The sequence below is a fragment of the Castor canadensis genome, chromosome 10 (genome assembly GCF_047511655.1).
Source record: "Castor canadensis chromosome 10, mCasCan1.hap1v2, whole genome shotgun sequence".
Classification (NCBI taxonomy): Eukaryota; Metazoa; Chordata; class Mammalia; order Rodentia; family Castoridae; genus Castor; species Castor canadensis.
In genome coordinates, this window is record NC_133395.1 from 17,659,812 (window position 1) to 17,673,025 (window position 13,214).

At 35.3% G+C, this 13,214-nt stretch overlaps 1 protein-coding gene across 1 annotated transcript in view; it reads right to left on the reverse strand.

Moving 5' to 3' along the window:
- Gpc5 (glypican 5) overlaps positions 1 to 13,214 on the reverse strand; it is a 1,368,088-nt gene that overhangs the window by 71,310 nt on the left and 1,283,564 nt on the right. The gene's annotated exons all lie outside the window — the stretch shown is intronic.

The following is a 13,214-nucleotide window of genomic DNA, read 5'->3' on the forward strand; positions in this document are numbered from 1 at the left end:
TTCCTAGCATTGGTTCCATATGTATGTGTATTACAACACACACTGGTTCATCTCTACCAGACCTCTTCATTACTTTCTGGTCCCTTTCCCATAGTGGCCTTGGCCAGTTTAAGATTACTATATTTGCTCCTCTACAGTGAGCACATCAACCACATTCAAGTTTTAGGTTTCCTTCCCATTCCCTATTTCTCCTATGAAGAGCTTTTAATGTTCATTTCCTCTTGATGCATATCTCTCTATTTTTTGTCTCATAATTTATCTTTCTTTTTCAGAACACGTCATTTACTTAACAGTTTGGAGGCCACAATTACTTCATTTTAAAGATATTTTCTGATTATAATCTTTTGTTTTGGCAGTGAAATCACTTTTAATGCTTTGATTTTGTTGGTTGTCTTCTTGCTGTTAGTTTTCCTTGTTCTGTTAGGAGTATTTTTACTGTGGTTTTACTTAAGTCCAACATTCCTCCTGTTTCAAGTCCAGTGATAGATCTCATGTTCACTGAGAACTCCTCAGATGCTGGTAGAAAACTAATTTGAACCAAGTTCAGGCCAAGTGGTTTTAGGCAGCTGTTTTCAGGCTCTTTCTGGGAGACCCCAATGCCCTTTGGCTGCTTAGATAATGCAATGAACCTGGCTCAGGTGTTCACCGGGTTTCTGGTCCTTTCTTCATCACCAATCATGACTGCTCCTGTTTTCCTGTCAAAATGCCAGCAGACCTGGAGTTTAAAGCCAATCACTCTGGGATTGTGTTCCATAAAGTATTACTTTGTTTTCATTGTGTCTGTATCTGGTATTTATTATTTACTTATTTCTATTATTTATTTATTATTTTATCTGATAATGTTCAGTCAGTGTTTGGAGTTAATACAGAAGACCAAAGCATGAACTTGATGCCTTATTTCACTGAAAGTTTCTAGTACATTCTTTCTGTATTGCCAGTGTTATTATAATTTTAACAATCAAATCTGATTTTATTTTTGTTCTTCTGTAAAGACTTTCACTGGCTCCCTTGTCTTAAGACATGTGAATCTCCTTGATGAGGCATTTTAGATCCCTGGCATCCCAGAGTATCTCTCATCTCTTTACCCAGTCATCTCTATTACACCTCTTAAATTCTCAGCCACCAAACTACACTACCCAGCCATGTCTACCTACTAAAATCATACACATCTTTCAATGTCTATTTTTTGAATAAAATCTTTGCAAGTACACTGGAGTTTAACTTTATGCATGTCTTCATTCAGCCTTTTCTGTATCTTACATTTTATTAAGATTATCATTTCTTTCACAAAATGAACCTTGGCTTATTTTAGTAAGCATTTTGCATTTAATATTTTAGATCAATTGGCTAAATTAATTGATATGTTGGAAGAGTTTCTACAATTTCTAATACATACTCCAATTCAGTATTTCAGCATCCATCGATAGAGTACATTTACTTATCTATATCTTAAGAAGGGTTGATTTTTGAGTGATTATGGCTTAGGAGGAGCCAGCAGTAGTAACAGACAAAACTCACAATTATGCAAAACTAATGTGCCAGAACTGGTCCAGGCATTTAACATAAGGTAACACATTTAACCCCACAGTAGCTCTATAATGCTTCCTTCATTTTATAGATGAAGAAACTGAGGCACAGAATACTGTAGTGCAGAGAGGAGTGCCATCTGAGATTACGTAGTTAACTTTAGACTGGATTGTCACAGAGGCCCTTTGCTGGTGGAGTCTAGTTTTTTAGCCATCATATTTACAATCCTGTCCATGCACTGATACTCTGATACATGTTACCTCTGAAAAGATTAGCAAATGGTGGGTAAAAAAACATTATTTCATGTGGCTCTCCACAAACAAAGCCAAACCACTGTATGATGGATTACTAGACTGATGGCATATTCCATGGCTATGAAGATCTACTCTGCCATGATACTTTCAATTGCACTAGTGTTAACATGAACTCTTCTCTTAAATATGTTTGTGATTAGGCTGGGCATGATGAGGGACTTCTGTAATTAGGAGGTTGAGGCAGGAGGATCCCAAATTTGAGGTCAGCTTGTGTCACATGACAAGATTCTGTCTCTCTCTCTATATAAGCTGAGGGAGTGGTAGAGTGCCTGACTAGCAAGGGTGAGGCCCTGAGTTCAAACCCTAGTATCACCAAAAACCAAACCAAAACAAAACAAAAATTTGTGACTGTATAATTTAAGGAAATGAGTTTTCTTAGCTGTCTTCTGCTGTGGAAATGAAATACCTCAAACACAAGACCTGTCTTAATTTGGTGAGAGGAATAAGCTAGTGCTCCCCATTCCTTCATACCTAATTGTATGATGGTGTGCCAATGACAAGAAAGACTATTCTGTGGAGGAGGTTCATTATATGTCTTTTAAGGTTATATGAGTGAAGAGAATCAGGTAGAAATATCTGTATGATTTAGTAAGGAGTACAGTAATCTCTGCTACATATTTAATATTTATAAAATAAATGGTTTGGACTTATTGCCGGTAAGACTATGGATTCTGGCAACTGATTAACTCAAATACAAAGACAACCCAATACATCTTTGGAGATCTGGGTGACTGTTTTATTTTTGTTTGAATTGTGAACAATATTAGAATCTCCTGAGCCATTAATGGAAGGATAAGAACAACCCTTAGTTTCCTTCCATTTTGAGAGGCTAGAAAATTACAGTGGTTTCCAACATGTTTTCAAAAGTAGATCACACAGCAGTTTGGCATTCACTCTTGTTTTTCTATCAATAGAAAGATTACCAGGAGAATGTCACAGGTGCAGTGACTTTTTAGATAGGCTAGTACTATCAACCTCTACAGTAATATTTTGAGAAAGGACACTGTTAATGGGGTGTGCCATTTTGCAGTTTTGGCGAGTTTAATAATTAGTAATATTTCCTTTGGCAATTTGCATCATCCCTAAATTTACCTTCTAGTGCAAGAAAAATTTTCTTCTCAACCTTTAGTCAAATCACCACATAATAGATAATCACTAATAATCTTGAAACAGTATTACTCACTAATTATCATTAGCACAGAGCTGATTCATTCACTAAAATTCTGGTAAACTTAGTACTGTCTCTAAATATAGACCAACTTCTTGTTTGACTGATTTTCTTCTCACTGAAGGACATGCACTGCTACTGAAGTTACCAAATATTTGAAATCAAGTTATCAATAGTTCATTGATTATAGCTTATGTGTCCTATGAAACACTCATTTTGTCCTTTACTTAGTTTTTCGGTTAGAGAAGTTTAATTATATTTTTGTCTCAAATTCTTTGTCCACTGAAAGACAAGCCCTCTACTACTAGGGATGTCGCATCCAACATGTTCTTGCTTTAACTGTTAAAAGGAATGATCATTTTCTGCTATTGCATTTAAACAGAAGTAAAATGTATTCCTACCACTTTTCTTTCTAAATGTTCAAAATTTCATTATATGACACATTCTTTCTTAGCTGGTTTCTGAGGTTTATTTTTCCCCCATTCTGAAGAATCTGTTTTCCTCATTTTCTGTTAAGATGTCACATGACATGACCTTCAATCACAATTAAGGAAATAGACATAGGGGAAAAACAAACTCAGGATAGGGAAACCTGAAGTTGGAAAAAAAAAAATCTTACCAAGTTTGCATTGTTGTTTTTGGCCAGTAGTTACTTACTAAATTTATTTGGGACATTGATGAATTCTGGCTCACTTTGTGAAGAAAAAGATCCTCAAGCTATGCAGTCTCTTGTTTTTTTTTTTTTGTCTGTTTGTTTTTTTTGCACTTCTTTTCATGGTTGCTTAGCTGTTAAGATTCATCCATCAAATATAGAAGACTCAAATGTCCCTTCATTTTAACACTTTACAAACTAAGATATTTCCAGATTAGTGAATTCCATACCGATGACCATCCCTGGATAAGTTTGGGAAAGATCCCTTATAGAACATTTCTTCACAAAGTCACCAAAGCATTTTATTAAATGAACAATACACATAAACTCCTATATGCTCTCAAAACACTCAGCACTGTAGTGTAGACTTTGGATAATATTGTGACCAGTTGATAATTATATATCCTAATCCCATTTGGAAAGATAAACGAGGATTGTGAATGGAAGTTGTCCCAAAGCAGGTGATTATCTCAAGGATGTGTTGATTTACTGGAAAATGGGAAGAAGGAAAGTCAGGGAAGAAGACAAGGGTGACAGAAAATAGCATGAGTTTTTCAAGATCATAATAAGTGAACAGTAGAAACATTTTGTAAGCAATGTTTAAAATAGCAATATGTAAATAGTATTACTTAGAGATTAGTAAAATACTGAGCCTGATGGATAATTTAGTTTCAGAAATGTATTCTGGAGTATTTTGAATGACCTCTAAACAGCAAGTATGACTAACAATATTTTTCAAGTTTTGATAAGAATAAAATGAAACCATAGCTATTTAGGGTCTCTGACTTCATTTCTAAAATATGCTATGAATCATAGAAAAAACAATTCATATTCCAGAATCTCAGACATGTTGAATATAAAGTTCATAGTGACCTATGATTATGCAAGTGTCTGAAGCTCAGAGGTGATTTAAATTTTGGGTGCAGTAGCTAGAAATAAATCAGTCCACATTCACAGACAGGAGGGTAAATGTGATCTTGATAATCTTCATGAAGAGTATAAGAAAATAATTAGGTGATAATTTCGTATTTTATAATAAACACATTTGACCTCCTCAAAGCCTTTGGACATTCTATTCCCTCTGCTCATAGGGATAGTTTCTTCTAGGGTCAGAACGCCTTTCTCTTTTTATATTTTTTATGATTTAGTTCAAATCCTACTATTCAGAAAGGCTTTACCCTAACAGTGTGCCAGTGCCCCATACCACTCATCTTATTATTACATCCTTATATTCTCTTCTAGAGCTTGTCACCTCTGCAATGATCTTGTTTCCTTATGTTTGCTCTTATTATGGACAAGAAACCCCATGGAGCAGGGAATATTCTATGCACATTAACAATCCCAGGACACAAGCAAGCAATTCAGAAAGGATTTGTGAAAGTACATAAGGATGAAAGAAAGAAGAATAAAAGTAACTCACATCCTAAAGAGATGAAAAGTAATGGTAAATTTTCTGGTTCTCTTTCTTCCCCTCCCTTCCTCCTTTCCTTCCTCCATTCTGGCCACACTATATTAGATCCATAATATACCCCTGAAAATTGTGTGGAAATTAATTTTTGTACACATTATTTATAGTTTTCTTTTCAATTTTGTAGCTTCACAGCTGCTAAATCTTGATATCTAGTTGATCCTTGGCTGGTAGCAGCTACTAAGGATACAGTTTTACTGTTTGTGCTTATCAGTCACAGTTAACAATCCATTTATAAATATTTTTAAAAGCCCAAGAGAATTTTTCATTTTAAACAAACATTTGTGTGAGGTTTTTAATTACACAAGCTGTAGCTCTTTTGTTTACACATCATTATTTGAATTTATGATAATAGTCAGCATATTGCCTCAGAAATAGCAAAAGGAAGAGAAATGCACTTCTCAATGTTAATTTTATGAATAGCTCATTCAACCAATCTGTTGGTAACTTTCTTATTCATACATAAGAACCAGAATCAGTTATTTGACAGGAGCTGTCCTGTATCTCTTAGAATTCTAGTAAACAACCTTGTACATTAAAATAAATGAAAATTACACTCTTCTGAGTGCTAATTATATATGTGCATCTAGCATTCAGATTACTGGATGAGTTTGGTGCCAGAAAATACACACATTGTACTTAGGAAGAAATTCAACAGAGTTTGAGGAAAGGTATTATACATCACAAAATAATTACTTTTTAAATTTACCACACAATTGCTTATGTTATTTGATTCTAAATGAAAAGAAAAACAAAAGGTAATAATAGAGTAAACCCGTTCAGCAAAAAATGTTTTTGAACTTTAGAAATAAAATAAATAAAATAAATATATATATATACATATATTCTGCAGAAACTACATTCATTTTTAATAAAAATCACCCTTTGTTAATACAGCAAATAATTGGTAAAATTATATTTACACATCACTTTATTGGATTCTAGAATTCTGACTACCCAAAAAAATGAAATGAGCTGGTCCTTTTCTGAGTTATTATTTTTATTGTCTTGGTTCAATAACTACTAATAAGGAACACTAAATTTTGCTCAGCAGAGATTTTTAGTTAAGGAAAGCTTCTTTTAGTTATGGATACCTCTATCTTCATTGTCACAAACTCTTTGATTTGATGATATGTATGTGTATATATGAAGGCATACAGTTGTTTTAAATGGCCACAAATTTTGTAATGTCAAATATTAATCCCTTTATTTAAATAATTTTAGAAAGGAATGAGAGGTTGATTCATATAATTTGAATGTATAAGGTAAAATAACATTTATTTTTTAAAAAGGTACTTATATTTATTTTCAAATTTAAAAAGTAATTCCCTTTAAAAGCAGGAACAATTATGGAATAAACAATTTCATTTTTACCATGACTAAATATTTGATATTCTAATATTGAATATGTCTTCTTTGTTTTTCACTGCTTATTTGCATCTCGATCATGTTCTATTGCTGTTAGTTATTAAAGACAATTACAATTGATATTCTAAATTTATAGCCATGAGTACATATATTAAAAGGTCAGAAAGATCTCAAACTAATGATCTCATATTATAGCTCAAACTCCTAGAAAAACAAGAACAAGCAAACCCCAAAACAAGCAGAAAAAGAGAAATAATTAAAATAAGGGCTGAAATCAATGAAATAGAAACAAAAAAGAAAACATTCAAAGAATTAATGAAACAAAAAGCTGGTTCTTTGAAAAAATAAATAAGATTGACAAACCAATGGCAAACCTGACTAAAATAAGGTAAGAAAAAACTCAAATCAGTAAAATCAGAAATGCAAAAGGATAGATTAAAAACAAACACTGTGGAAATCCAGGAAATCATCAGAGACTACTTTGAGAGCCTATACTCTAATAAATTTGAAAATTTTGAAGAAATGGACAGATTTTTAGACATGACCATCCAAAACTGAACCAAGAGAACATTAATCACCTGAATAGATTTATAACACAAAATGAAATTGAAGCATCAACTGAAGTCTCCCTCAAAAGTCTAGGACTTGATGGATTCATATATGAATTCTATCAGATGTTGAAAGAAGAACTAATCCCAGTCCTCCTTAAACTGTTCCATGAAATAGAAAGGGAAGGAACACTGCCTAACTTGTTTTATGAAGCCAACATTACTCTCATCCCAAAACCAACAAAGACACCTCCAAAAAGGAGAACTATAGGCCAGTTTCCTTAATGAATATTGATGCAAAAATCTTCAATAAAATAATGACAAACCAAATCCAACAACACATCAGAGAAATCAAACAACACGACCAAGTCAGCTTCATCCCAGGGATGCAGGGGTGGTTCAACATATGCAAATCTATAAATGTAATACAGCACATTAATAGAAGTAAAGACAAAAACCACTTGATCATCTCAATAGATGCAGAAAAAGCCTTCAACAAGATCGAACACCACATCATGATAAAAGCTTTAAGAAAAATAGGAATAAAAGGAATGTACCTCAACATTGTAAAGGCTTTATATGACAGACCCACAGCCAACATCAAAATTAATGGTGAAAAACTGAAACCATTTTCCCTAAAATCAGGAATGAGACAAGGGTGCTCACTATCCCCACTCCTTTTCTACATAGTACTGGAATCTCTAGCCAGAGCAATTAAGCAAGAAAAAGAATAGAAATAGGTAAAGAAACTGTCAAAATGTCCCTATTTGCAGATGACATTATCCTATACCTTAAAGACCCAAAAAGACTCTACCCAAAAGCTCTTAGACAGCATAAACAGCTATGGCAAGGTGGCAGGATACAAAATCAACTTACAAAAATCATTAGCTTTTCTATACACCAACAATGAACAAACTAAGAAGGAATATATGGAAACAATTCCATTTACAATAACCTGAAAAAAATCAAATACCTAGGAGTAAGCTTACAAAAGATGTGAATGACCTCTCCAAGGTGAATTATAAACCCCTGAAGAAAGATATCAAGGAAGACTACAGAAGATGGAAAGATCTCCCATGCTCATGGATTACTAAAAGCAATCTACATGTTTAACACAATTCCCGTAAAAACCCAGTGACTTTCATCACAGAGAATGAAAATCTACCCTAAAGTTCATTTGGAATCACAAGAGACCACAAATAGCCAAGGCAATACTCAGCAAAAAGAGCAATGCAGAGGTATCACAACATCTGACTTTAAACTATACTACAGAGCCATAAGAATAAAAACAGTATGGTGCTGGTACAAAAACAGACATGAAGATCAGTGTAACAGAATAGAGGACCTGGATATGAATCCACACAACTATACCCACCTTATTTTTGACAAAGGGGCCAAAAATATACAGTGGAGAAAAGACAGCCTCTTCAACAAATGTTGCTGGGAAAAATGGTTATTCATCTGCAAGAAACTGAAACTAGATCAATGTCTATCACCCTGTACTAGTATCAACTCAAAATGGAACAAGGACCTTAATATCAGACCTGAAACTCTGAAGTTAGTACAGGAAGGAACAGAAAACACTTTGAAACTAATAGGTATAGGCAAGGACTTCCTCAATAGAAACCCAGCAGCCCAGCAACTAAGAGGAACAATGGACAAATGGGACTTCATAAAATTACAAAGCTTCTGCACAAAATCAGAAATGGCCTCAAAACTGAAGAGACTACCCACAGAGTGGGAGAAAATATTTGCTAGCTACACATCAGACAAAGGACTGATAACCAGAATACACAGGGAACTTAAGAAATTAAACTCTCCCAAAATCAATGAACCAATTAAGAAATGGGCAACTGAACTAAACAGAACTTTCTCAAAAGAAGAAATTCAAATGACCAAAAAACACATAAAAAAATTTCACCATCTCTAGCTATAAAGGAAATGCAAATCTAAACCACACTAAGATTCCACCTCACCCCTGTTAGAATAGCCATCCTCAAAAACACCACCACCAACATGTGTTGGCGAAGATGTGGGGAAAAAGGAACCCTTGTACATTGTTGGTGGGAATGCAATCTGGTGCAACCACTCTGGAAAACAGTATGGAGGCTTCTTAAAAAATCTAAACATAGATCTGCCATATGATTCAGCAATCCCACTCCTGGGTATATATCCAAAGGAAATTCAGTGCAGGTTAATCCAAAGACACCTGCACACCCATGTTTGTTGCAGCGCTATTCACAATAGCCAAGTTATGGAAACAGCCAAGATCCCCCACTACTGACGAATGGATCAAGAAAATGTGGTATTTATACACAATGGAGTTTTACTCAGTCATGAAGAAAAATGAAATCTTTTCATCTGCAAGTAAATGGATGGAACTGGAGAACATCATTCTGAGTGAGGTTAGCTAGTCTCAGAAGATCAAAAATTGTATGTTCTCCCTCATATGCAGTCTTTGGATCTAGGGCAAATACAGCAATGTTGTAGGACTTGGGTACATGACAAGGGGAGAACATATACGGGAGGTACAGTGTTAGATAGAAAACCCAAAACATGAAACCATTTGATGTCCTCAATCCAGAGGAATTAATACAGAAAACTTAAAGTGACAGAGGTCTACATGAGAAGAGGATCAGGAACCAGTGTAAAGATCAGTCAGAGATGAATCAACCTTGGTTGCAACACACTTGTAAATGAAAGCAATTCTAAGAATCTCTCTATATAGCTGTCATGATCTCAACTAGCAAAAATGCTATGTTTTTCTTATTATTGCTTATTTCTACTCTTCAATGGAACTGGAGAAAAGCGCAGAACAGCTTCTGCCTGGAAGTGAGGGTGAAGAGGGGGACATGGTGGAGGCAGGGTGGCAAGGGGCAGAAATGACCCAAACAATGTATGCACATATGAATAAATGAGTAATAATAATAAAAACTCATATTCTAACAGTGTTTTCTGCTTGCAGAGAATCCTTCCAAGTATAGTATGGGGTCTAGGTTCTAGATTAGAGTCTGGACTCAGGTGACAGTGATATTTAATAATATATCCTCTGTGACTTTGAAGCTAATCTGCATTGTTATTGATGCTGGGTTTTATGTTCTAGCTGTAGGCAAAGTCACAGAGACAAACCAGGGATGACCACTGGGGAGAGAGACTTAATGAGATTTAGGTAATAAAATGTAATGTTTTTGAATGAAATCTGTTACAATAACATATGATTCATAAATGTGTTAGTGATAGGAGTTTTGAACAGTAAGGATTTTGAAAAGGAAGTTTTAAAAGATAATATTTAACAACTCTTTCCAAAATGTAAAATTCAAAGGAAATTCTACTGTAACAGACTGGAATATTATGGTTCACTTAATAGACATTGCCACTGTTAATTAATGTACCTGTGGGAGAAATGAAAACCTTGTAGCTTGGGGATATAAAGGATTACTTTACTGTTCACTAACAAAGTTCAATTGAAAACTTCCTGATTTCAAAATTTGTTACATTCCAAGACGGCAGCTAGAGGGAGGAAGCAGAAAGCATGCCTCCTAAAGAGAAATCTTGGAGAGAGGCTGGAGACACACCTTGCAGGCAAGGCCACCAAGAAGAGGTAAACTTTGACCCCCTCCACACCTTCAGCCTGTGTAGAGAATCTCCACTTCACATTGAACGGAGAAACCAGAAGGGCTCCTGGGACACCAGATGCCCATGCCCAGACAGCTTGGGAAGACACAGACAAGGTGAGCTAAATGGTATGCAGTACTCCCACAGACAGCCCTGGGCTAGATCAGCATAGCCCCCTGCACAGACTGACCCCCACCCAGGGAAAAAAAGAGAAACTGAGTAATAAGCAATAAGAACAATAAAGACATGTAGTAAACAGGGTGGGGTGCCCTGAGTGCCAAAGAGGGGGAGGGGAATCCCTCCTGGAACTGTAAATAAACAAGCCAGGCCTGGCCAGAGAAGGCAGGAGTGGTGGCACATGGCCAGCAACTAGGAGCAGGAAAGCTTGTAAAAGCGGCAGTGGGAGGAAAACTCCACAGGAGAGGAGGAAGACCCACTTCCCACGTGAATTGTAAATAAACACACAGGCCTGAGAAAGCAGGTAGTGTCACCTCCCCCAGTGTGCTTGGAAAGGGGAAAGCTTGTAGCAGCTGGTCGCACACAGGAAAACTCTGAGTAAACAAAGCCTGCTGGGCCAGGTGAGTGCTAAGCTCATCCCAGAGATCTGCATAAATAAAGCCTCCAGCAACAGCAGGCTGACAGCAGTGGGCAGGCAAGCAGCAGCTGCAGATAGCCATTCACAGAACTGTCTCCACATTTTTTTTTTCTCTTTCCCTACCTCTGATGAGAAAACAACCGAACTACACCTGCATGCTGAAAAACTTACTGAAACTGTATTGCATTTGAACTTGGGAAACTTTGTGGATTTTTTTTGTTCTGTGTTTTGTGTGGTTTTGTTCTATTTTATGTTTCCCCTTTGATGAGACAACTAAAGAACAACATCTGAGGCACCATCTCCAGGATTGGAGGCTGAGGGATGAACACCAAAATTAATAAGAATGAAAATTCACTGCATTTGAACTTCGAGATTTTTTTAAATTTCTATTTTATCTATTTATTTTTTATTTTCTATTTATTTTATTTCATTTTATATATAAGTTTCTTTTTTCTTTCATTTAAATATATTTATTTTTTATTCTTATCTTTATTCTTTTTATTTTTTATTTTCAATTCTCTGTCTCTCTAATGCCTTTTCAGCTTACTGCTGATTAGTACACTATCTCTCCCTGTTTATATCTTTGAAACTTTTTTTGTTTGTTTCTTTGTTTTGTTTTTTTTCTACTTATTTATTTGTTTTTCCCTTTTCCTTTAACTTCTTTGCCTTCCATCCCCTCTCAGCCTCCCATTCTAAATATCACTAGTGCTATTATTACAAGGCAGAAAATACTTAATTGCACACAGTACAGGGACAATAACAACACCAAGGGCAATGATGGAAAGAAAGAAAAAACAGGGAAACCAGTTCCCCACAGCAAAAAATTAGTACAGGAACCAGAGGGAAATGAAGAAAACAGATACTCAGATCCAGACTCCAGCAAAATGAAGATAAACTATGCCAAAGAACCCAATGAAGCACACAAGAATAATCTAAAAGAAAAAATACTACAGGTACTCAGTGAGAATTTTATAGAGATGATACTGGATATGGTCAACCAAAATGTACAGGAGACACTCAAGAAATTCCAAGACAACAAAATAAATAATTTGAAAAAAGCAAAAGAAAAATTAAGGAATCCATAGAAGCACTGTATAAACACCAAAGTGAAACAGAGAACACGATTAATAAAGAGAAATGAACTCAGGATGAAAATAGACAACATTAAAGAGGAAACGACCCAAGATATGGAAAACCTAAGAAAAAAAATGAAACAGAATTGCAAAACAAAATGGAAGACCAATCCAGCAGAATAGAACAAACAGAAGACAGAATCTCAGAACTCAAAGATGAAATGGTAATTAAAGGAAAAACCGAAGAACTATTAATTAGACAACTCAAGACCTGTGAAAAGGAAATGCAATAACTCACCAACTCTATCAAAAGACCAAACTTGAGAATCATGGGCATCAAAGAAGGAGAAGAGGTGCAAGCAAAGGGAATGTGTAATATATTCAACAAAATGATAACAGAAAATTTCCCAAATCTAGAGAAAGATATTCCCATACAGATGCAAGAGGCCTCCAAAACACCAAACAGACCATATCAAAATAGAACTACCCCACGACATATCATCATTAAAACAACAAGTAAGGAAACTAGGGAAAGAATATTGAAGGCTATAAAAGAGAAAAAACAAATAACATACAAAGGTAAACCCATCAAAATCACAGCAGACTTTTCAACAGAAACATTAAAAGCAAGAAGAGCATGGGGTGAGATCTTCCGGGAACTGCATGAAAATAACTTCAACCCCAGGATACTCTACCCAGCAAAGCTATCATTCAAAATACATGGAGCAAAAAAGTCTTCCATGATAAGCAGAAACTAAAACAATATGTGACCACAAAGCCACCACTACAAAAGATTCTTCAAGGGATTCTGCACACAGGAAGTGAAACCCAACATAACCATGAAAGGACAGGCAGCACCAAACTACAGGAAAAGAAAAAGCAAGAA